The following is a 24,374-nucleotide window of genomic DNA, read 5'->3' as shown; positions in this document are numbered from 1 at the left end:
CACAATCTCTCACACAAAGAAAATGTCCTGGAACATCCGCCATATCAAAGCTGTTTGCTGACACGCTCAGTCTTTCCTTCAAGATCATTGCTTGAACGTATGGAACGCAAAGTAAATAAACGTACAGCATTTGATACCAACCAGTGAAAATCACATTGAGAATGGAGAAGAAGTGCGTATTTATGTTCTATGTTTCCAGCCGCAGCAGCGGGTAATATCCTGTGTATGAACCATACCAGTAACAAATGTATATTTATCTGTAGTTAATATTTTACGTTGCGAATAAAACTTTGGCTCTGCCGACTTACCGGGAACTCCAAGATTAGCTAAAATTGGATAGTATACCTTCTGGATGCTACGAATAACCGGATATATCCTTCGCTCAAAATGCATCTCTATGCAACAGTGGAGTTTCTAACTCTTCTCGTCGTCGTCGACAATGGTCTATCTGACTATAGAATTGCTTTTTAAAAGAACCCCGCCGAAACAAATAAAGCGAAAAAAAAATGAAGAACTCTCCGGTGGGATTAAAGGGTCTTATTGGTCTGCTGCTGATCGCAATCCCTTAATTAATTCCTTTCAGCATATTGCGCATGTGTTGTATAATATACTGAAGTAATCATGACGTGGTTGTATGGTGAAACTCACACAGGGCTGGAAAATTGTTGATGTACCACTAAGGGACAAATTATCTCCACTTATCGACAGAGTCGCACAATATTTCAGTTAATTTCTTTCAGATTTTCTATCTCAGCTGACCAGTCTATTGTAAATATCTGCAATTTACGACAAAGCTTGAATTTTCATCTCCTTAACTTCTTGCTTGGCTAAGCATCGTTACCTTCAAAGTGTATATCTGAATATTAACGGCACTCAATGCCTGTCCCACAGGGGAATAACCCTGTTAATGTCCTGATATTTGTGCACACAGACTCCATTTTCAAAGGAACTCTGAAAATTTCATCAATGCTTGATCTCTAATAAAGACATTACCTCTGGCCATCTTCGATTTTTCGATCTGCATTGTTAACGGTTTGCAAGAAGTCACTACTGCCTTAAAGATAAGATGTTTCATCACTGACTGACTCCCGAGATCACTTCAGCTCAACCTCCCATCGAGAAATCGATACAAATGTTACATTTCTCTCCATGCATATTCGCAACTGCGTTAAAAACTGGATTGTGTAGAGCAAGAAATTGGCAATTTCAATCAGTTCAGAATGAAGCGCAAGTGAAATGTGACAATTTCTGCCTCACATATAAACCAGTCACGTGTACGAAAAATATAATTGTCATCATTTATTAACATAATATTTTCGCTTCCAGTTGTTCCCAACCTAGTTCAGTCGGAAGATTGCCCCTCACTCCAAATGCTGGGGTCACCAATTTGTAATTCCACATGCCAGTCTACAAAACTTGTTTGAAATTTTTCCACGTGGTTCAATACTGTTTTTAAATATATTAATTCTAGGTTTTCTATGGCTATTGGAAACAGTTTCAGTTAGAATCCCTGGGGGGTGGACACCGAAATGAAGCGACGGATGAAGCCGTGGTTGGCTCACAAATAGACAAAGCTTGTAGACAGTGCGAGAGAGAGGATAGGCAGGAGATAGAGAAGGGATGCGCTCAGACTGATCGTTGGAGATGTGTGAGAGACTTGGATGGCTCAGGAGCAGGAATGGTTTCTGAGAGTGCCAGGGTATAGATGTTTCAGAAAGGACGAGGCGGGGGAGAAGCAGTGTAGGCGGGGCACTGCTGATCAGAATAGTGTCAGGGCTGCAGAAAAGGAGGAAGCCATAGAGCGATTGTCTACTGTGGGTGGAAGTTAGAAACAGGTTAGAAAGTCAATAACTCTACCGTCTGGAGTAAAGGGAAATATGAGGCTATCAGGCAGGAACTTGGAAGTATAAGTTGGAAACAGATGTTCTCAGGGAAATGTACAGAAGAAACGTGGCAAATGTTCAGGGGATATTTGCGTGGGTTCTGCAAAGGTACGTTCCAGTGAGACAGGCAAAGGATAGTAGGATACAGGAGCAATGGTGTAAAAAGGCTGTTGTAAATTTAGTCAAGAAGAAAAGAAAATCTTACAAAAGATTCAAAAAGCTAGGTAATGATAGACAGCTAGAAGATTATAAGGCTAGCAGGAAGGGGCTCAAGAAAGAAATTAGGAGAGCCAGAAGGAGCCATCAGAAGGCCTTGGCGTATAGGATTAAAGAAATCCCCAAGGCATTCTACAAGTCCGTTAAGAGCAAGAGGATAAGACGTGAGAGAATAGTACTAATCAAGTACTATACAGTGGAAAAGTGTATCTGGAACCGGAGGAGATAGCAGAGGTACTTAATGAGTACTTTGCTTCAGTATTCACTACGGACAAAGATCATAGCGATTGTAGAGATGACTTACAACAGACAGAAAAGCTTGAGCATGTATTTATTCAGAAAGAGGATGTGCAAGAGCTTTTGCAGGGCATCGTTGGATAGGTCACTGGGACCGGACGAGATGTACCCTAGGCTACTGTTGGAGGCGAGGGAAGAGATTGCTGAACCTCTGACGATTATCTTTGTATCATCAATGGGGACGGGAGAGTTTCTGGAGAGCAGTGATAACCAAGGAAGTTATAGACCGGTGGGTCTTACTTCAGTGGTTAGTAAGTCGATGGTGAAGATCCTGAGAGGCAGGACTTATAAACAGTTTGAGAGATATAATATGATTAGGAATAGTCAGCATAGCTTTGTGAAAGGCAGGTCATGCTTTACGAGCCTGATTGAATTTTTTGAGGCTGTGACTAAATATATTTGTAACATGCTGTAAGGTATCACTGCTGTGCAACATGCTGTGAGGTTTCACTGATAATGTAATGGTTTCTCTGTCGCAATAATGTTTGGGTTATGATGAGAGATAATGGAGTTTGGAATGCTGTTGTTCTTTCATGTGAGTACGGAAGAGAGATTTTCGTGGTCTTTGGTCGGCGAGAGGAGATGAAGGAAGACGCGTGTGGAGAGAGCTAGGAGACCACCGGACGGAGTTGCAGGGGGCGAGAGTCCGAAGGTCAGCGACGCTCGGAGGATGTCGATCGTTGATGAATGATCGCGTTTGTGAGCTCCAACGTGAACTTTTGACATTTCTCTTAAAATGGGCCTTTTTTTCTTTTTATTTTCTTTACTAACCCTATATTCAGATTAAGATTTATGAAGTTCAGTCAGCTAATTGGATATGGTGCACTGTCTGATACTTTGCGGTGGCAATTTTTAAGCTGGCAACACATCACGCAGCATCCACACAGACGAGATTTCTCATATTGACGGGGCCAGAAGTTGTCTTCCACTAGACGAACACGTGCTGGCCGAGCCTCAGGGTCACAGTTTTGGGCGCTACGTTTCGAATTGATTCCATTGGATGTGGTGTGATTGCTCTGAGCATTGATCCAGTGGGCTCTGTGTATCAATCTGTGCTGGTATGGATGCTGCTGGGGTGGTGCGGTGGTGTGCCTCCGTGGGGTTACCAGTAACTAATGCGTGTGTGTTGAGTGGGATGGATCTTCGTATCCCGGATGAATTGTTAATTCGATTTTTGTGTACGGTTAATGCCATTGGCAAAATTGAGATCGCAGCGGGGCCTTCTCATAAAATGACGGTTTCAGACCTTATTTTAGTTCAGACTAGCGCTGACGTAATGGCGGCTATCGGTGCCCCAGTTGAGGCGGGGCCATGGCCTGTACATATCGTCAGGGAGGAGGAGAAGGTAGCCGAGCAGGCTGAGTCACAAGTTGATTTTCCCGTAGCTGGGGGCGGAGACTTCAAAGACTGAATTCTGTCCGTGGAGCGAGGGCAAGAAGTGGTTGGATTTGGAATGTCTAATTAATACCAGTCACCCAGTGAAGAGTGAGAGTTCTGAGCTGCCATCAGCGTTTACCTCCCTAGCAATTAAGTGGCCCAGTGCACCAGTAGAGGGTCTCCAATGGAAGCTAAGAATGTTCTCTGGAGTAACACCACCCTCGAGGGGGAAGAGGAATATGAGACCTGGGCGGAGCAGACCTCTCAGTTGTTAGATGAGTGGAAGTACTCTGATGACGTAAAGTGACATACATTTGTTGAAAGTTTGAAGGGTTGGCGGCTGAGGTGGTGAGAGATGTGAAAACTAGCCAACCCTCCGCTACCCTTGACGAGTATCTAGAAGTGTTGGAGAGCGTTTTTGGTACAACAGGGAGCCTACTGGAGATCATGGCGGTGTTTCAGAACATGCGCCAGGAGAAGCGGGAGAAGATTTCTGCTTACATTTTTCTCTAGAGAGGCTGCTAAATTGTTTGCGGCGCGGCGGGGAGGGCGGGGTCGGTGGTCAGTCAGGTAGCTGAGGTGGATAATGGTCCAGCTAGCCAAGGGCGCCCAGTCACAGGACATGATTGCTTGGGCTCCGACAGTCCCTCGTTTGTTGAGCTTATTAGAGAGGTACAGGAGGAGGAAAATGTGTCGGAGGCACGGGAGGGCTCCGGCAGCAGGGTACATTCTTCGGTAGTAGCCGCTTGTGCTGAAGTGACCGCGGCTGGACCAACCCGGGGAATGGCAAAGGACATTGTGGCAGAGCTGAGAACTGAGATGTCCCGGGTTTTAGCAGCTGGGTGGATCCCCCGTACGATAGGACGGGTAGAGAGGGGGACAACGCCGAGGGCTGCGGGTGGCCGGCGTTCCGCGAGAACTCGGGCGGCCGGTAACGTCTGCAAAAACTGGTGAAGATGACCACTTCAGGGGGGAATATGAGCGGCGGGAAGCCGCTCGTAGACTGACTGCCTAAGCAGGGATAGGTTTCGGGAAACGTAGAAGAGACCCATTGAGGGAACGGCCTCGTGTCTCTGGGGGAACACGTTCTTAGCAATGTATCAGGGAACCCCCGAAAGTAAAGACCCTTTTTCTGAAGGCCTAGTGGGAGCATGCTCCAGTGTGTCGCTACGAATAGAGGGTACTTATGCTAAAGCTATACTCGACACCGGGTCGCAGATCATGTTGTTGTACCGTTAGTTTTACAACCAGAATCATCTACCATTCACACATTTCAGGGCACTGGAGATCTGCGGTCTCAGTGCCGGTGATTATCCGTAAGGCGGTTACTTGTCAGTGAAGCTGGAATTCTCGGAGGCCGATGTGGGAGTGTCTGAGGTCCTTGATACCATAGTGCTGGTTTGTCTGGATCCGGTTGAGAAGGGCGGCGTTTCGATTCTGGTGGGAAGCAACACCGCTCTCGTGAGGAAACTCATGGAGGCGTGCAAGGAGAAGGCTGGCAAGAGGTTTCTGGGGACACTGTGTACCCGGTGTTCCGTGCTGCTTTTGAGGAAGTGCGTGGCTGCTTTGGGCCAGATACTGAATTTAAACGAGTCTGTGTGGTTCACTCAGTCGAAGCCACTGCCGGTCCGGCCCGGGAAAGTAGCAAGAGTGATGGGGACACCCACCCTCCAAAATTTCTCGGAGTGCCTGAGGGAGAGGGCCTCTTAGTTGACGCACCGGAAGATCTCGAGGGGGCGCCGGGATTTCCTGCTGGGGTACCGGTGAGACCCATAATACAAAAGCCCTCGGTTGTACAGGCGAGAAGGATCGCAGTGATTGTCAAGAACACTGCGAAGAGCGAGCGAGGTCACCTTCAGGCGGGGGACGCACCTGGCGCACCGGTTCCCGGTGACGGTAATGTCCAGTGTCCCTGTGAGACTAGCCGAAGAAAAACTGTTGGAAAAAGAGTATAGGGCGAAAGTTGACTCATTCAACTTCGGAAACTCCCTGGTGCCTTTAGCGTGGAAAAGGAGGTTGGGAGAGAAGATGTTGAAGCTGGAAGGTGACTTTTCCACTGACGGGTATGATGTGGGTTGTTCTAAGAGTACTCGTCACGCTATCCGGGTGACCGAGGGCACCCCGTTTAGAGAGAAGTCGCGGCGACTGGCCCCTGCAGACGTGAAAGACGTACGTCAGCGTTTGTGTAAGTTGAAGGAAGCTGGAATCATCACTGACTCCCGAAGTCCCTACGCATTCCCAGTTGTAGTGGCCCGGAAGAAGAATGGGAATGTACGGATGTGTGTGGACTATAGGACTCTGAACAGGCGTACCTTCCCTGACCAGTACACGGTCCCGAGAATCGAAGACACACTGGCCTGTCCGAATGATGCGAAGTGGTTCAGTATACTGGATTTGAGAAGTAGATATTGCCAGATCCCCATGAGCGTGGCTGACAAAGAGAAGACGGCCTTTATACCACTGGGTTTCTTCCAGTTCGAAAGGATGCCCCCAGGGCATATCGGGAGGTCCTGCAATATTCCAGCGAGTCATCGAGAAGATGGTGGGGGAATATGAACTTGTTTGAGATATTGGTGTATCTGGATGACCTCGTAGAATTTTGATCCACCTTGGAAGAACATGAGGCGAGGCTGCTGAAGGTGCTGGGCCACCTGAAAGCTGAAGGAGTAAAACTTTTCCTGGACAAGTGCCAGTTCTGCAAGACCTCTGCTAGCTATGTTGGGCACATAGTCTCCCAATATGAAGTAGCTACAAATCCAACTAAGATAGAGGCGGTTTCCACTTGGCCAGGACCCCAGATTGTGAGCGCTCTGCGCTCGTTCTTCGGGTTCTGTAGTTACTATCGGAAGTTTGTGAGAAAGGTACACGAAAGTGAGTCACACGTTGAATTAGCTTCCGTGTGGTTACCCTTCCTTGAGGAAGGGGAAAAAGGGACCGGAGAATGGGGAGTCTCTTAACCCCTTCGTAGCCATTTGGACTGAGGTGGGATGCAAAATGTGGAGGCCTTTCAGTCGTTGAAGGATCTGCTGACCCAGGCTCCGATGTGGCTTTTGGGGACCCCTGATTGCCGTATGTACTGCACATGGGCTGCCAGCCGGGAGGGCTTGGGGGGCGTCGTGTATCAGGATCAGGGCACCGGGTTGAGACCTGTTGCGTTTGTCAGACAGTGTCTGTTGCCCTCCGGGATAAAACTATCCCACGTACAAATTGGAATTTCTGGCGTTAAAATGGGCGGCGGTGGATAAGCTGAGTGACTACCTCTACGGGGCCAAGTTTGAAGTGCGAACGGACAACAACCCTCTAAATTATTTCCTGATCTCTGAAAAACTGGATGCCACAGACCATCGCTGGTTGGCGGCATTGTCTGCCTATGATTTCAGCCTGAAGCATGGGCCGGGAAGCTGGAATTTTGATGCGGATGCTTTGTCCTGACTGAAGCATGAGTAACTAGACAGGAACGAGGAGTGGGAAAGCGTTCTTGCTCTGGGGGTGAAGGTAATTCGTTTGCTTGTCATCACCGTGAAGGCAGAGGAAAAGAAGGGGCAAGACCAGTGTTGGATCAATTGGAGACTTCTGATGACGACATCCCCCAAGTTTATTGTAACCTGACGGCTCTGAAGACCAATCAGCTGCCGGAATTGAGTTCTGGAGAAGTAAGTGGCAGCTGCTCAGCGAGATGACTCGGCCATTGGTACCATTTGGGGGGCGGTCGAAAAGGGAGGCAGGCCTCGGGCGGAGGAGACGAAACATGCGTCGGTGCCTTCATTACTGCGAGAATGACCTCGGTTGGAGTTGAAGACCTCCATCGGAGTTTTTTACCCGATTACCTCACCCCCAAGACCGACCCTGGCGTTACCAGCTGTTTCTGTTGGAGAAGTATCGGAGGATTCCGTTGAAGTTACTTTATGATCATTCTGGACATCTGGGTGTGGAAAAGACCTCTGGATTGCTCAGTGACTGGCTCTACTGGAACCGAATGAAGTCAGAGACCGAAGAATACTGCAAGTTGTGCATTCGGTGCATGCGGCGGAAGACACTGCCTACACAAGCAGCTCCCTTGTCCCACCTGCAGAGTTCGAGTCTCTGGACCTGGTGTGTATGGATTTCCTGGCAAAAGAACCCAATGCCATCAAAATGGCGAATGTCTTAGTCATTACTAACCACTACATCAGATATACTCAGTCTTTCCATACCAAGGGCAAGAGGGCGTCTACAGTGCCAAAAGTGTTATGGGAGAAGGATTTCGTTTATTATTGCCTGCACTGGCGAATACATTGCTATCAGGGACCGGATTTCCAGAGCAGACTCATTTGTGTGTTACTGGTCATGCTTGGAATCCCCCACGCCATATCACCCGCAGGGTGATCCACAGCCAGAGGGGTTTAATCGGGCCTTGCTAGACATCCTCGGGACCCTGGAGATAAGCAAGAAGAGCAAGTGGAGTCAACCTATCGGGATCTGGTTCACATTTATAACTGTACACGAAATCAAGCTAATGTGTACTTGCCATATTTCCAGATGTTTGGGCGCAAGGCGAGGTTACCCATTGACCTTTGTTTTGGGACCTTTGGGGTGTTGTTCCTCCAACCTGTGTTTGGAGTCATTTAGACAGTAGAGGAGGCCATGGATAGACATATCAGAATGGGAATGGGACGTGGAATTAAAATGTGTGGCCACTGGGAGATCCTGCTTTCTCCGGCGGACCGAGCGTAGGTGTTCAGAGAAACGGTCTCTCAGTCTGCGTCGGGTCTCACCAATGTCAAAATGAATCCAAACTCAGTTTGGAAGAACAGCACCTTTTCTACCGGCTGAGTAGCCTCCAACCTGATGGCATGAACATTGAATTCTCTAACTTCCGTTAATGCCCCACCTCTTCTTCTTACCCCATCCCTGACATATTTAGTTGTTTGCCTGTTTTCCATCTCCCTCTGGTGCTTTCCCGCCCCCACCCCCCCCCACATTTCTTTCTCCCGAGGCCTCCCGTCCCATGATCCTTTCCCTTCCCCAGCTCGGTATCACTTTCACCAATCACCTTTCCAGTTCTTAACTTCATCCCACACCCTCCGGTCTTCTCCTATCATTTCGCATTTCCCCTCCCCCCACTTCTTTCAAATCTCTTACTATCTTTCCTTTCAGTTAGTCCTGGCGAAGAGTCTCGGCCCAAATTGTCGACAGTTCTTCTCCTTATAGATGCTGCCTGGCCTGCGGTGTTCCACCAGCACTTTTTGTGCGTTGTTGTTTGAATTTCCAGCATCTCCAGATTTCCTCGTGTTTGCTCTTTAATATCACACAGCATCCACACAAACGGGATTTCTCGGGTTGGCGGGGCTAGAAGTTGTCATCCCCTAGACGAACACGTGCTGGCCGAGCCTGAGGAGCACACGTTGATGACGGTAGAACAGTAGATGTTTTGTATAGAGATTTCAGCAAAGCTTTTGACAAGGTACCCCTTGCAAGGCTTATTTAGAAAGTAAGGAGGCATGAGATCCAAGGGGCCTTGCTTTGTGGATCCAGACTGGCTTGTGGACAGAAGGCAAAGCGTGGTTGTAGACGGATCATATTCTGCCTGGAGGTCGGTCACCAGTGGTGTGCCTGAGGGATCTGTTCTGGGACCACGATTCGTGGTGATCTTTATAAATGACCTTATTAATATAATGATCCTTTTATAGAATGTTTTATTCCCCATGAAACCTATTAATGGATCTGGACGAAACTCGCGGCGTTCGGGACTGGCCCACTCCCACTTCTGTCAAGGAGATTCGGAGATTTTTGGGGCTTGCTCACTTTTTTTCGATCAAGTATGCGTTTAACCAGAAATAGATATCAGTAACAATGACTAAACCAATTACACGTGTCTTTAAAAAAACACAGGCAGTGTAGTGTTCTCATTCAGGTGTAAGAACTCTGAACTAAACAGCGAGTTAAACCGTAGTCAGTGAAGCAGGATCCCAGTAAGATTAACCGTATACTGTTTTCTCTTCCACATTAACGTATGGTAAAAACTGTTGACAAAACAATACAAAATATACACAGTATTTGTTTCCTTCTTGGCATCGCATTGACATCATAAATACTTGCAAAAGTAAAACTACGACAAACTATATTACATTAAAATACAACATACAATCAGGATCTACCTACGCCATCATCTGGCTTTAAATACACTTCAACACAAACAATCCAGCAACGCTTTCAATAGCAAAGACCATAAACTTTATGAATCGTCATTACCTTTAACAGAATCATCGTTAACATTTTTACCTCAACATATCGATTATCTTATAAACTTACGGCGTTGCTTCTATGATGTTTCTTAGTGCGTAGAAAGAATTTTTTTCTCGCGCTGATCCTACACACACAAGCCCCTCCTTCCCGTTTCTCGAAACCGGTATTTTCCCACAAGACGTGGCGAAACCGGGTGTGACGTCCCCTTCTTATGAAGGCCAACATGCCATTAGCTTTCTTCACTTCCTGCTGTACCTGCATGCTTATTTTCAGTGACTGATGAGCAAGGACACCTAGATTTCGTTGTACTTCCCCTTTTCCTAGCTTGACACCATTCAGATAGGAATCTGCTTCCTGTTCTTGCTACCGAAGTGGATAACCTCATAGTTGTCCACATTAAACTGCATCTGCCATGCATCTTCCCACTCACCCAACCTGTCCAAGTCACCCTGCATTCTCCTAACATACTGCTCATATTTAACATTGCCACCCAGCTTTGTATCATCTGCAAATTTGCTAATGTTACTTTTAATCCCTTCAATTAAATCATTAATGTATATTGTAAATAGCTTCGGTCCCAGCACAGAGCATTGTGGTAGCCCACTAGTCACTGCCTGCCATTCTGAAAAGGACCCGTTAATCCCTACTCTTTGTTTCATGTCTGCCAACCAATTTTCTAGCTAAGTTAGTACCCTACCTCCAATACCATATTCTCTATTTTTGCCCACTAATCTCCTATGTGGGACCTTATCAAAGGCTTTCTGAAAGTCCGGGTACAGTACATCCACTGGCTCTCCCTTGTCTATTTTCATAGTTATATCCTCACAAAATTCCAGAAGATCAGTCAAGCATGATTTCCCCTTCGTAAATCCATGCTGAACCGGACTGATTCTGTTACTGCTATCCAAATGTGCCGTTATTTTATCTTTTATAATTCACTCCAGCATCTTCCCCACCACTGATGTCAGGCTAACTGGTCTATAATTCCCTGTTTTCTCTCTCGCTCCTTTCTTAAAAAGTAGGATAACATTAGCTATCCTCCAATACTCAGGAACTGATCCTGAATCTAGAGAACATTGGAAAATGATTACCAATGCGTCCACGATTTCTAGAGCCACCTCCTTAAGTACCCTGGGATGCAGACCTTCAGGCCATGGGGATTTATCAGCCTTCAGTCCTATCAGTCGACACAACACCATTTTCTGCTTAATGTGAATTTCCTTCAGTTCCAGCGTTAACCTTGGTCTTCTGGCCACTATTACATCTGGGAGATTGTTTGTGTCTTCCCTAATGAAGACACATCCAAAGTGCCTGTTCAACTCATCTGCCATTTCCTTGTTTCCCATAATAAATTCACCTGTTTCTGCCTTGAAGGGGCCAACGTTGGTCTTAACTAATGTTTTCCTCTTCATATACCTAAAGAAGCTTTTACTATCCTCCTTTATATTCTTGGCTATCTTACCTTCGTACCTCATCTTTTCTCCCCGTATTGCTTTTTTAAAAATCTTCTGTTGCTCTTTAAGAATTTCCCAATTCTCTGGCTTCCCGCTCATCTTTGCTATGTTATACTTCTTCTCTTTTATTTTTATACTGTCATTGAGTTCCCTTGTCAGCCGTGGTCCCCCACTACTCCCCATAGAATCTTTCTTCCTATTTGGAATGAACTGATCCTGCACCTTCTGCATTATTCCCAGAAATACCTGCCATTGTTGTTCCACTGTCATTCCTGCTAGGGTATCCTTCTAGCCAACTTTGGCTAGTTCCTCCCTCATGGCTCCATTGACCCCTTCGTTTAAATGTAATACTGACACTTCCGATTTTCCTTTCTCCCTCTCAAATTGTAGATTAAAGCTTATCATATTATGGTCACTACCTTCTAATGGCTCCTTTACCTCGAGTTCCCTTATCAAATCCAGTTCATTACACAACACTAGATCTAGAATTGCCTTCTCCCTGGTAGGCTCCAGTACAAGCCGCTCTAAGAATCCATCTCGGAGGCACTCCACAAACTCCCTTTCTTGGGGTTCAGTACCAACCTGATTTTCTCAGTCAACCTGCATGTTGAAATCCCCCATTACAACCGTAGCGTTACCTTTGCGGCATGCTAATTTTAGCTCTTGATTCAACTTGCACCCTATATCCATGCTACTATTTGTGGGCCTGTAGATAACTCCCATTAGGGTGTTTTTGCCCTTACCATTTCGCAGTTCTATCCATACTGACTCTATCCTGATTCTATGTCACCATTCGCAAGGGAGTGAATTTCATTCCTCACCAGCAGAGCCACCCCACCCCCTCTGCCCACCTCTCTGACCTTTCGATACGACGTCTACCCCTGAATATTCATTTCCCTGCCCTGGTCCTCTTGCAACCATGTCACTGTTATTCCTATGACATTTCCTAAAACATTTTCATTATGTGAGCGAATGTATTTACAGGTGCAAACGCCTTGTGTTCGTAGCGGTGCAAAATTAAATAAAGGGGGAGAAACACCGAATGTGTTTCAACAGCAAGTTGATCATGTCAGAGTTGCCACCATCCCTTAATTGGGCAGTCAAGAAATCGTTGTGATGGCTCTGTTTTGTTCAACTGATTTATTTCTACTTGCATATTTGAAGAGAGCAGTCCGCCAAACGGAGAGTTACGGTGAGTTTTCCTTCCGCGTTGAGGCAATGGCTCTGGTCCATTTGCGTCTACTTTGCTGTTAATTCAAATGACAGAATGTGCAGTCATTTCAGAACGCATCTTTACCGTTATTTGGTCACTGAGCGACACAGCCCCGATAAGAAACCCTTAGTCCAACTAGTCCTAGAATGCCCAGCAAGCTAGACCCTATTTCCTGCTTTTGGCTCATATCTATCCGCATAAGCCACACCCGCATCTGTCTATCCAAGTACTTATTAAATGACACGATTGTACCTGCGTTAACCACTTCCTCCAGCAGTTCATTCTATATAATCTTAACCCTCTATGTGAAGAAGCTGACCTGACCTTCCGCTTCCTATTATTTTTTTCCGTCTCATCCTGAACCTCCCCTAGTTATGGTCTACCCTACCCTGGTGAACAAACAGGTATCAGCGTCGTGAGCAATATTTACGCTGGCGTGAAAGACTGCTGCGTATAGTTCACGGTCACGTTCACTTTTGAACGATTTATTGCCATTTGTGGCCAAAGGTTGAAAGACAGGTACTCCACAAAGAAGACTGCGACTGCTGTTCTGGGAACGGTGATTATACTGAGCGGTCTGAAGAATGTGACTTATCCAACCTGATGCTTTCCAAAAGCTCATCCTCTTCCTTGCTGTCTATATGATCAAGCTTTTCAGTGCATTGTACGTCATCCCTACAATCGCCAACGTTCTTTTCTGTGGTGAATACAGAAGAAAAGTATTCATTAACTACATCCACAATCTGCTCTGTTTCCATATACGATTTTCCATTGTCAAACTTCATTGGTCCTATTCTGTCTCGTCCTATCGGGTCTAGTGATCACAATGCCACTAGTTGCAATATAATAATGGAGAAGGGTAGGAACGGGCCCAGGGTTGAGATTTTTGATTGGAGAAAGGCTAACTTTGAGAAGCTGCGAAAGGATTTAGAAGGAGTGGATTGGGACCATTTGTTTTATGGTAAAGATGTAATAGAGAAATGGAGGTCATTTAAAATTGAAATTTTGAGGGTACAGAAACTTTATGTTCTTGTTAGGTTGAAAGGAAAGGTTAAGAGTTTGAGAGATCCATGGTTTTCAAGGGATATTGGAAACTTGGTTCGGAAAAAGCGAGAGATCTACAATAAATATAGGTAAAATGGAGTAAATGACGTGCTCGAGGAACATAAAGAATGTAAGAAGAATCTTTAAAAAGAAATCAGAAAAGCTAAAAGAAGATATGAGGTTGCTTTGGCAAGTAAGGTGAAAATAAATGCAAAAGGCTTTTACAGTTATAATAATAGCAAAAGGACAGTAAGGGATAAAATTGGTCACTTAGAGAACCAGAGAAGACAGCTATGTGTTGAGCCAAAAGAGATGGGGGAGACTTTGAACAATTTATTTCCTTCGGTATTCACTAAGGAGAAGGATATTGAATGGTGTAAGGGAAGGGAAACAATTAAGGTAGTCATGGAAACTATGATGATTAAAGAAGAGGAAGTACTACGCTTTTAAAGAATATAAACGTGGAGAAGTCTCCGGGTCCTGACAGGATATTCCCTAGGACCTTAAGGGGAGTTAGTAGAGAAATAGCAGGGGCTCTGACAGAAATATTTCAAATGTCATTGGAAACGGGGATGGTGCCGGAGGATAGGCGTATTGCTCATGTGATTTCATTGTTTAAAAAGGGTTCTAAGAGTAAACCTAGCAATTGTAGGACTGACAGTTTGACGTCAGTGGTGAGTAAATTAATGGGAAGTATTCTTAGAGATGGTGTATATAATTACCTGCATAGAATGGGTCTGATTAGGAACAGTCAACATGGATTGTGCGTGGACGGTCATATTTGACAAATCCTATTGAATTTTTTAAAGAGGTTATTAGGAAAGTTGACAAGGATAAAACAGTGGATGTTGTCTATATGTACTGAACTAAGGCCCTTGACGAAGTTCCACACGCAAGTTTACTTAGGAAGGTTCAATCGTTAGGTAATAATGTTGAAGTAGTAAAATTGATTCAACAGTGGCTGAATGAGAGATGCCAGAGAGTAGTGGTGGATAACTGTTTGTCTGTTTGGAGGCCAGTGACTACTGGTGTGTCTCAGGGATCTGTACTGGGTCCAATGTTGTTTGTCATATACATTAATAATCTGGATGATGGGGTGGTAAATTGGATTAGTAAGTATGAAGATGATACTAAGATAGGCGGCGTTGTGGATAATGAAGTAGGTTTTCAAAGCTTGCATAGAGATTTACGCAAGTTAGAAGAGTGGGCTGAAAGATGGCAGATGGAGTTTAATGCTGAGAAGAGTGAGGTGCTACATTTTGGTAGGAATAATCCAAATAGGACATACATGGTAAATGGTAGGGCATTGAGGAAAGCAGTAGAACAGAGTGATCTAGGAATAATGGTGCATGGTTCCCTGAAGGTGAAATCTCATGTGGATATGGTGGTGAGGAAAGCTTTTGCATTCTGGCCTTTATAAATCAGACCATTGAGTATAAAAGTTGGGATGTAATGTTAAAATTGTACAAGGCATTGGTGAGGCCAAATTTGGAGTATTGTGTACAGTTCTGGTCACCGAATTATAGGAAAGATGTCAACAAAATAGAGAGAGTATAGAAAAGATTTACTAGAATGTTACCTGGGTTTTAGCGCCTAAGTGACAGGGAAAAGTTGAACAAGTTAGGTCTTTATTCTTTGGAGCGTAGAAGGTTAAGGGGGGACTTGATAGAGGTATTTAAAATTATGAGGAGGACAGATAGAGTTGACGTGGATAGGCTGTAGGGGAGAGTCAAACAAGAGGACATGAGTTGAGTTAAGGGGCATAAGTTTAGGGGTAACACGAGGGGGAATTTCTATACTCAGAGCGTGGTAGCTGTGAGGAACGAGCTTCCAGTAGAAGTAGTAGAGGCAGGTTGGATATTGTCATTTAAAAGAAAAATTTGATAGGTATATGGATAGAAAAGGAATGGAGGGTTATGGGTTGAGTGCAGGTCGGCGGGGCAATGTGAGAGTAAGCGTTCAGTATGGGACTAGAAGTGTGGAGATGGCCTGTTTCCCAGCTGTAATTGTTATATGGTTATATATGGTTATCCTCTTACTCTTCACATGCTTGTAGATTGCGGTAGTGTTTTCCTTAATCCTGCTCGACGATTCCTTCTCATGGCGCCTTCTGGCTCTCCTAATTCATTCTTAAGCTCCTTCCTGCTGTCCATATATTTTTCAAAGTATCTATCATTACCTAGCTTTTGAAATTAGTGAGTAAGTGATAGATACAGGGACAGACACAGAATAATGACTGACAAAGAGAGAAAGAGAGATCTACACAACAGACTCGCACACCCACAGCCGCAGAGACAGAGGAGAAATATTCACCCATAATTCCATATTTCCCTGGCCTCCACGCGTCATACCGACTGAATTAACTTTCTTTTTAAATCACCTATTTCCCCATATATTGTTGTCTTCACATAATTCCTAATTTCGTGGCGCCATAACCCAATTTACGACTTAGTTTCCTGCTATAAATAATCCCTTTTTGATTATCTCCTCTTTTTACTGATTAGGTTCGCCTCTTTCCTCTTTTATCGCACCCTTCTCCATGATCAAATGTACTGAACCCCCAATTTCTGAATTCACCAGGACCCTTTTTCTATTTCCTATTAGTTGAGAGACTCCCGCAAGATAACGTTAATTGCTGTCCCTGATATGGCAATAAATCCAAATGAGCTCCTTCTTCTTCCAACAGCGGGGAATTTTTTTCACAATTCCAAAACTCATTAAAACAATCAGAAATGTCACCAGATAGAGCAAACAAAGATAATGCAGTTCCCACTCATCGTGTCTGAAAACATCATATTGACATCTGCCCCTTTATCTGGGTCACCCCTTGCTCTCCTCAACACCACTCTCTCTGGGACACTCCTTGAGCCCCTATTTCTCTTCACCTTGTCTCTGCAATTCCCCCTTTACCCACCTCCCACAGATATCTCTGTGATACCCCAATCCCTCCTCACCATGACGCCCCCACCCCTATCAAGGCAACACACTTTGGCCCTCCAACAATCTGATGTCCCTGGCCTTCTTTGAGGACTGTCTGAATAAGAATGAACCTACTCCGCTTTCGGAAGCGTCCACTTCAACAAGTAAGGACAGGTCATATTTGAGTGCATGCAATATTGGAGCAGTGACAAAATGATTGTTAAGGTCAGGAAAGACTGACTGCTCCTCCGCCGTCAAATGGAAACGACCCGACCTTTTCCGGTGAGATTAACTATTCCTTTACATCAATATTATTACGACTCTGGGACCTCTTTGCTTTTAAATGCTTTGGTAATGTACCTTATCAATGGAACTTAAAAGTATCCTCCACGCTGTTGGAAGAAAACACCTATTTGATTTTATTTGCATATCGTGGTGGGGCAGCAATTATTGTGATGTTGCAGGAGTGCCGCATCTAACGGGGGAATAGAATAAGCGTCCTCGTGAATTTGAAAACGGGATTCAAAAGATTTGATCATAAGAAGGAGTGCGATAAACGGGGAAAGTGTAGACGAACTAAATGGGTAATGAGGGAAAATTATCAATAGGGGAGTGCTTATGCCAGGGAACCAGTAAGCCGTAAATTGCGGTTTTGCCCCACGAAATTAGGAATTATGGGAAGGATGCAATATATGAGGAAAGAGATGGAATTTACACAAGGGTTAATTCAATGTGGATTTCGTGTAGAGGCCCGGAAAATTGGGAACTATGCATTATGGGCGAGTATTTCTCCTCTCTCTGCGTCTCTCCCTCCCTCCCTCCCTCCCTCCCTCCCTCCCTCCCTCCCTCCCTCTCTCTCTCTCTCTCTCTCTCTCTCTCTCTCTCTCTCTCTCTCTCTCTCTCTCTCTCTCTCTCTCTCTCTCTCTCTCTCTCTCTCTCTCTCTCTCTCTCTTTTCTGTGTCGGTTTTTCTACAAATCTCTGTCTCCGGGTCTCTCTCTATCTCTGTCCTCTGTCTCTGTGCTTGTCCCTGCATCTGTCTCTATCCCTGCCATTGTCAGAGTCCATGTCCCTGTGCATGCAACCAGGCTTAATCGAAATATATTAGGCATGCTACAACTAGAGGTCATGGAATAATGGTGAAAAGTGAAATGTTTAGAGAGACTCTGAGGGGAAACTTCATCACTCGGAACATGTGGGAGTTTGGATAAGGTTGCCAACAAAAGTGAAAGTGAAGGATGCCACTTTAAGTTAAAGTTCTATATATAGGCAAATAGACAAAATGATGCATGGCAGAGATATGAAGAATTATGATGCAGGTTCGAGTCGGTGGTGATAAGTATAATATCAGCTTGGCACGGACTATGTCAGCCGAAGGACCGGTTCCTGGTTGAATTGCTCTACGATTCCATGACTCCAATAAATATTCCATCCAGATGTCATGCAGACAAAAGATATCTGCTGAATCTCGTTACCTGTCAATAATAAACCAACAAAAGGTATATCTCGAATTTTGGATTGAATTCAATGCACATTTCGAAAATTTCAAAGTAAACAAATAAGCAGTAATAGTGAACTAAACTCCCATGATTCTTCCACAGACAATAATGAAGGGTGTGAATGAAATCCGCTGGACGTTGCGTGGATTTGTGATTCTGGTTTTTGGGCGGCTGCTTCCGGGTTCCAGTGACTCACTTTCAGTCTTGAGCTGGTTCAGTACTGTCAACTTCAATACCGTATGTGTCCTACTTACCCGTCCCTCTTATGAGTGCATTGGTTTTCGTCAGCTGGGTCAGTTATCTCTTACATCTGAAAGGGACAGGATGTCACTTTTCCACTGTACATTTATATGTGGATGAATGGCAGAGTTTCAAGAGTTCCTCAAGAAGGTGGAATTTATTTCATAGGAGCCTCACGATCCGAGACTTGCCCACAAGTCCTTAAGACCCTAAGACATAGGAGCAGAAATATGCCATCCGGCCCATCGAGTGTGCTCTGCCATTCAAACACGGGCGAATCCATTTCTTCCAGTCATCCCCACTCCCCTGCCTTATCCACATATTCTTTGATGCTCTAGCTAATCAAGAATCTATTTATCTCTGCCTTAATTACACCCAATGACCTGTCCTCCAGCGCCGCTCATGGCAACAAATTCCATAGATTTAATTTCTCCACATCTCTATTCTAAACTGACGTCCTTCAATCCTAAGCTCGTGCCCTCTTGTCACAGACTCCACTACCATGGGAAATAACTTTGCCATATCAATTCTGTTCAGGCCTTTAAACATTCGGAATGTTTCTATGAGATACCCCCTTATTTTCCTGAACTCCAGGGAATACAGCCGAAGGGCTACCAGACCCCTGAGGAACCACACACGGTAATTCAGGAATGACCCGTAGAAAATGAAAAAGAGTACCTTATTTATCTTAGACTTTTTTTTGCATTTGAATGTAATTTTACTGTTTTTAACTATACTGCTGCCGCATAACAAATTTATCATGTTACTCAGTTGTAATAAAGCTCATCTTAATTCTGAGTTCAGATGCTGTAAATGCGCTAACAGTTATCAGTGTTTTGTTGATTTGATCAGTCGAGTAAAGGGATAAGTAAACACGGTTCTCAGCTGCTCCCTGAACCTGGTTTGAGTCACAGCATAAATGCAGGTGTTTGTGCAACAACTGAGGAGTTGGAGCATGAATCCTATTTCCGATACAAAAGCAGGCAGGCGCAACGAATAATATCCCACATTATACATTCGAATCCATATTGAATATAAAGTAAATATCGCCCATAACGCAATGAAATTACCAGAGATAAATAATAACAACACTATGGATTTCTTCCGGCTTTCCATTTCGGGATCTCTGGGGTTCTTTTCGGTTTTTTGGCTCCGGAGTCTCCTGCGGGCACGACTGGCCGCGAAAATGTGTCTGACTGTTAAAGCATTGAGCAGTAAAATCACAACAAATGGGATACAGGGGTTGAGAATATAATGAAGGAACACAATTACTGTCCAGGATACTGAAAGCATAACACGGACATCCATGTAACAAAACCAAGGAGTATTTGCCAATCTGTACCAAGGTGAGTACATGAAATACCAGAACACATTCTTCAGACCGCTCAGTACAGTCACCGTTCCCAGAATATGAGTCGCCGTCTTCGCTGTGCAATACCTGGCTTTCAGGCTTTGGCCGCAAATGGCAATAAATCGGTCAATTGTGAACGTGACCGTAAACCAGACGGAGCAGTCCGTGACTGCCTGTAGCACGACGGCGTGAATATTGCATACAGGAATGAACCTTACAAATCGCATCCGAAGAACAATGGGAACCTGCCTCAGTATCACATCAAAGATAACGACCAGCAGATCGGCCACCGCCATGGCTAGCAGGTAGCTGGTGACGCAACTCGAGAGACCGCATTTTCTCCGAGTTAGGACCACAGCCGTCACCAGGTTAACTGTAAGAATAACAAAGCGTATAAATTACCAGGCTATTTGTACAACTCCTTGCCGAGACCGTACTTGGAGAACTGTGTACAGTCTCGTCATACTGTTAACTAGAAAGCGAAAAGATTTTGCCAGGATTCCAGTCCGTCTATCTTTTCAAGAGAGGTGGGCCATTGTAGAATAAAGGGTTACCTGAAAAGGGTTTATAGCACAATGAAAGGCATAGATCTTGTGTATGATAGCTAACTGTTCACCGGAGTAAGGTAGACCATAACTAGGGGAGGCATAGGTTCAGGATGAGAGGGGAAAAAATAATAGGGAACGGAAGTTTGACATGTTCACATAGTGGGCTATGAGTATGTGGAATGAACTGCCAGAGGAAGCTGTGAACGAAAGTACAATCGTGTCATTTAATAAGTACTTGGATAGACACATGCGGGGCGTGGCTTATGTGGAGAGATATGAGCCAAAAGCAGGAAATAGGCTCTAGCTTGTTGGGCATTCTAGGACTAGTTCAACCTATTGGGCTGTGTCTCTCAATGACCAAATGATGGTACATGTGTGTTATGAAATGTTCCCACATTCTGTCAATTGAATTAACAGCAAGAAATCGCGCAAAGAGACCATTACCACAGGAAGGACAGTTGACTGTCTCTCCGTGTGGCGGACTGTTCTCTTCAAAGATGCAAATGGAAATAAATCAGTTGAACTATTCAGTGCAAACACTACGAGTTCTTGAATGCAAGTTGCATTCATAGTAATTCTGCAACATTAGCTTGTCCAATCAACGGATGGAAGGAACTTCGACATGATCATCCTGAACACTGTTAAGTGTCCGCATTCAGTCTCGCCCCACCCCCGCACCTGTTCAATAGTTTTGCACCGCTACACAATTCTCTAACACAAGTTGTTTGCACCTGTAAATACATTAGCTGACATAATGAAAATGAGCTGGAACAAGAAAGCTGATGCCTAACATATTGAGTGGCTCTGCAGTTTTCCGTCTCTGCATTATATATCCATTATTCAATGTGTTTGTCTTCTTTTTTTCCGTCTTCCCTTCAGGACCAGTAATTGGACATGTGGAACGCAAAATAAAGAAACGTACAGTATTTGATACCAACCCGTCGAAATCTCATTTAGAATGGGGTTTTCTGTTCTGTGTTCCCTCGCGTAGCAGTAGATATATGTGACGATAACAGCAGCAAATCACAATATGTTAACAGACCCATACGGGAGCTAATACCGGTTAGATATTTATCTACAGTTAGGCTTTTGTGGCAGAAGTTACACGACGGCTCTGCCAACTTACCGGGAACTCCAAGAACAGCCAAAGTAGGATAATACACTTTCTGAATCACTCGAATGACTGCAAGTACCTTCCACTCAAAAGCCATCTCCATCTAACCGCGCAGCCTCTAATTCTGACGAAGGGTCTCGGCCCGAAACGTCGACAGCGCTTCTCCCTATAAATGCTGCCTGGCCTGCTGTGTTCCTCCAGCTTTTTGTGTGTGTTGTTGTTTAGCCTCTAAGTCTCGTTGTTGTCGTCTTCCTGAATGTCCAATTCCCCTCGTGTGGCAAAAGGTCTTCTTTGTCTGGTGCTGCTCACAGTCCCAGAGCAAGTTTCTTTAATTAAATCCCTTCAATATATTGTATATGTGCTGCATAATATCCTGAAGTCATCGTGACGTGGTTGTGTGGTGAACCTCACACACCACTGGAAAGGTGTTGATGCACAAGGGAGAAGTCAAATTATCTCCAAACGTGTACAAGTCTGCACAAGACTTCTTCGACTTTCTTTCATATTTTCCATCTAAACTGATCAGTCTATTCTGATTTATCTGCAACTTAAGACAAAGCTTGAATATTCATATCCATCTGCACAGGAACGTTAAGGTCTCAACTATGGTTTGATCTTTTCTGTTGACATTGACTCCTTCAGAACGCATTAGATTCTTCGACATGCGTTGTTAATGGGATACAAAAAGTAACTACTTGCTACTACAAAACGTTTTCCATCACTGACTAACTTCCGAGATTACTTCAGCTTCACATACCATCGAGAACCCGACACAAGCGCACCATTTCTCTCCATGCTTGTTCGGAACCGATTTAAACCCTGGATTGTGGGGAGGAACAAACTGACAATTGAAATCAGTTCAGAGAGAAGCACAAGTGAAATTTGATCATTTTCAGTCTCACATATAGATGAATTATGTGCATGAAAACATATTTGCCATCACTTAGTAACGATATATTTTCAGTTCCAGTTGTTACAAATCCAGTTCAATCGCACGAAATTTCTGCATTTGAAGTGCCGGGGGCAACATCTTGTATTTCCATCTACTTTTCGGGAAAACTTGACTGAAATCTTGTTAGATCTCATATGTCCAAGGGATTCAATGTTTTTACTAAACATCTTCAATATGTCCTTTTACATTTAAGTATCTGCTATGTCGCCAAGATAGAGCTCGCTCACCCACTTTCAACTGCTCATGTCCTTTTAAATTTCTAGTTGACGAGTTTATCTTGTTAGAAGATAAAGTTTGCGTCCCCTGCGTGTGCGCTGATGACTTTTGCACCTCGGTTTCGCACTTCGGTGAAAGAGTATCAAACAGTTTATTAGTACCTCCAAATTAGGCCGAATATTCGAATCCTATTGCGCTTTCGCAGTCTCAAGTGCGACACCTCGTCAAGGCTTTCTGAAAACCCAAATACACAAGATCCATTGACCCTCCTTTGTCTTTTCCGCCTCTTATTTCCTCACAGAATTACAAAAAAAAAATTGTCAGTCAAGGTTCCCCTTCAGGAAGCTATGCTGATTTCGGCCCATTTTACCGTACTTTACCATATGCCCGAAACCACGTCGTTAATAATGGACTCTAACATTTGGCCAACAGCTAAATTCGGGCATCGTGGATCCAACGTATATGTTTTACTGTGAGAGGCTGAAAGGAGCTTTATGAAGCAGACTGTTCTTATACATTGGTAGATGTCCGGAGCATGCTGCCAGTGGAACAGGTGGAAGCGTTGCAATGGCAGCATTTAAGTGGTCACATGGGCACCTAAACAGGCTAGAATTGGAGAGAGGTTGTAGGTCATGCACCAACAGATGTGGCTGATTAAATGCGGGACCACTGGTTCATTGGTGAACTCCTACATTACTACAGATGGACCGGAGTACAGTGAAAAACTTGTCTACCATTTATACAGATCAATTCATTGCAACAGTGCATGGCGAAAACAGTAACAGAGTGCAGAGTAAAGTATTGTGTTAAAGAGAGAGTGCAGTGCAGCTAGATAATACGGTGAAAGTCATAGCGAGGTAGATTGTGATATACTGCATCTTATCCTCATCACAATCGTCTTCTAACAGTGGGATGCCACAGTGGGACGAACAGCCTGTTCTGGAGATGGTCTGTCTATTTTCGTATATTCTTCAAATGTTCACCTCCCCCACCCCCACCCCAAATAAATGAGAGACCAGCCATCTTTAGGATCACTCCGCTAAATCTTCGTTCTATATCCTCAAGGTCAATCATCTTCAATCACAAACAACATGTTCTGAAGTTTCTGTTCCATATTAAATAAACAAATGCATGTTTCCCATTCGATTCTACCTCAGCTATATATAATTGCAGTTAAATCACCTGACAGCTTCACTAACTCCTTTTAGAACCCACAATATTACTCGGTTTCTTTTATTTGTCATCGGCTATCACTAAGGGTTCACTTAATGGACTAATAACTGTAAGCACCTGACAGCAAAGTACTGACGCCTGCAGCCAAGCATTGACAATGCCCTTCTATCCATGAAAGACCTAGTTGTTTCTCCTCCCTGTTTCTTCAATGTCAAACAGTTCTTGCACCAGATCATCATGTAACCGCCACTCCTAATCCCCTTTCGCTTCACTTTGCGACGAACCACAATGTATAAACCATACAGGATGGAAGCCATCACATCTATTTTGTGGTTATTCATGCACTGAATTCTGGAAGTGACTTTTGGATTCTCTATTGTCACTGTCGTTCCTCTTCATCTTTATTTTATGGTTGTAAAATTCGGTGCGCTTAATATCATGCGAGCGCTGGATTGTGGTGAGTTAGACCGACTTTTAAAAGCGATCAGCCCTGTCGGAAACTTCGGTAGTATTGACATCGTCCGGTAATTCGGCACTTGAGGATGGCCAATAACAAGAAGTTGGGTTTGAACAGAACGGCTATTCCGGAAGTTACGTTGGGCGAACAGGGCTGGAGCGCGGGAACCTGAAGCATGGGCTCAATAGGCTTCAGCGA

This window comes from Hemitrygon akajei, chromosome 5 (genome assembly GCF_048418815.1).
Source record: "Hemitrygon akajei chromosome 5, sHemAka1.3, whole genome shotgun sequence".
NCBI classification, from domain to species: Eukaryota; Metazoa; Chordata; class Chondrichthyes; order Myliobatiformes; family Dasyatidae; genus Hemitrygon; species Hemitrygon akajei.
Note: the sequence above shows the minus strand (reverse complement) of the source record.